The sequence below is a fragment of the Manis javanica genome, chromosome 9 (assembly GCF_040802235.1).
Source record: "Manis javanica isolate MJ-LG chromosome 9, MJ_LKY, whole genome shotgun sequence".
Lineage (NCBI taxonomy): Eukaryota > Metazoa > Chordata > Mammalia > Pholidota > Manidae > Manis > Manis javanica.
The window spans coordinates 2,882,605-2,884,424 of NC_133164.1; the positions used below are offsets into that span (position 1 = coordinate 2,882,605).

Here is a 1,820-nt window from a genome sequence, read left to right on the forward strand (position 1 = left end):
AATTTCAAGCATAGCAATCTGTCCTAACTTTTAAAAGGTGCATACATTGGACATGTTTTTCAAAACATGAATTTCTGAAAACTCCTTGAGTTGGTTATTCCTGGCTGTCACCTTGCAGCATGCTGTGCATCTTAATTTTGCCTAAGGAATGTGCCAAAGGGAAATATTGGGTCATGTGCACTGCAGAACCTTTATTGGATGACTCGGCCCACACTTCATAAAAGATACATAGTAATCATAAGAAAAGTCAAATGTTGGAATTAGAATGTATAAGCAATCTCCATGGAATGGGAGACAATTGTGCCCTCCTCAGCCTTGCAGCCCCAAAGAACACCAGCCCTGGACTGCTGGCAGCTTGCTCACGATGCCCTCTGCCTGCGTTCGGGAGAGCCGCATGAAGCCCTGGAGCGGTGCTCCTTCCCGCACCGTGAGGGACACGGTAAGAGGGGACGGAGGTGTCACCCGGACAGTATAGTCTGCAAGGGGCCCCTCCCAGACCCCTGGAAGCCTGCGTGCAGGGCGGCACAGGGACTTGAAAAGGTGTCAGCAAGAAGAAAGGATACCATTTTTCATCCCCTAAATAAGATTGTTACTGTGTGTTTCATCATATTCTTTGAAATAAGTTCTGAGAAATTAAGACACATTATTCACGTGCAAGTACAAGTATCTTTCGGAAACAAGTGTTGGTGAGAATGTGGGGAAAGTGGATCTCCTGTCCATTGCTCGTGGCAGTGTGAAGCAGTGTGGTCACTTGGGAAAACACTTTGGCAGTTCCTCCAACTGTTAAACATAGTTACCACATGATGAAGCAATTGCACCTCGAGGTATACACCCAAGAGAATTGAAAGCTTACGTCAACAGGAAAACTTGCACGCAGATGTTCTTATTGGCATTTTTTTGTAATGGCCAAATTGGAAATAACCCGAATGTTGATCAACAGATGGATGGATAAACAAAATGTGGTATATCTGCACAGAACATTCGATATTTTATGAAAAGGATAAAGTTCTGACACATGTTATGGCTGGATGAACCTTGAAAACATTATACTGAGTAAAAGAAGTGGTAACACAGCCCACACATTGTGTGGTTCCACTCACATGAAGCGTCCAGAACAGGCAAACCCATAGACACCGAAAGCAGATTTGTGGTTCCCAGGGACTTGGGGGTGGTGGTGGAGGGAAATGGGGAGTACTTGTGGGTGTCTTTTATTTTGGGGTGATGATGATTGCATAGAGGCTATGACCTCACAACCCTGTAAGTATATTAAAAAAATCACTGGCTCGAACGCTTTAAAAGAGTGATTTTTTTTTTTTTTTTTTTTTTTTTGGTGCACCGTTCCCGGAAGTACTGCAATACCAGGTCGATGCGTGGAGTGGACGGAGCAAGCTCCTATTCCATCTCCCTGCCCCAAAAATCCATTTAATATATTGTCCTCGAATAGAGGACGCATCAGATATTAAACTGATAAGAACAGATACTACACTTGATCTTAGCCAAAAGGCCGAGAAGCGGTTAAAAGAGTGATTTTTATGGTTTCTGAATTACATTCCAATAAAGCTGTTACAGAAAAGTCTTTCTGAGCTGGTTTAGACAGTCCAAGCCTATGTGACTGTAAATTCTTATAAATAACCAAGATTTAACTAGTTGTTTTGAGGTGTGTTACAGTGGGAAGATGAAATAAAACAGGTTTTGAGGATAATGACAGCAAAGCAATAAGATGTTATTTTTTCACGTGTTGGAATCTCATGTTTTCAAGTATCTGAAGGGAATTGCCCATAAAATGAATCAGAATGATAATAGATATGTTTTTGAAATGC

The 1,820-nt window shown here is 42.0% G+C and overlaps 1 non-coding gene across 1 annotated transcript; it reads right to left on the minus strand.

The window, feature by feature from the left end:
* Window positions 1–1,325: 1,325 nt before the first annotated feature.
* LOC140843571 (U2 spliceosomal RNA) lies at window positions 1,326–1,516 on the minus strand. The gene has a single exon (XR_012121421.1). It is a non-coding gene; the product is annotated as a U2 spliceosomal RNA (small nuclear RNA).
* Window positions 1,517–1,820: the final 304 nt, after the last annotated feature.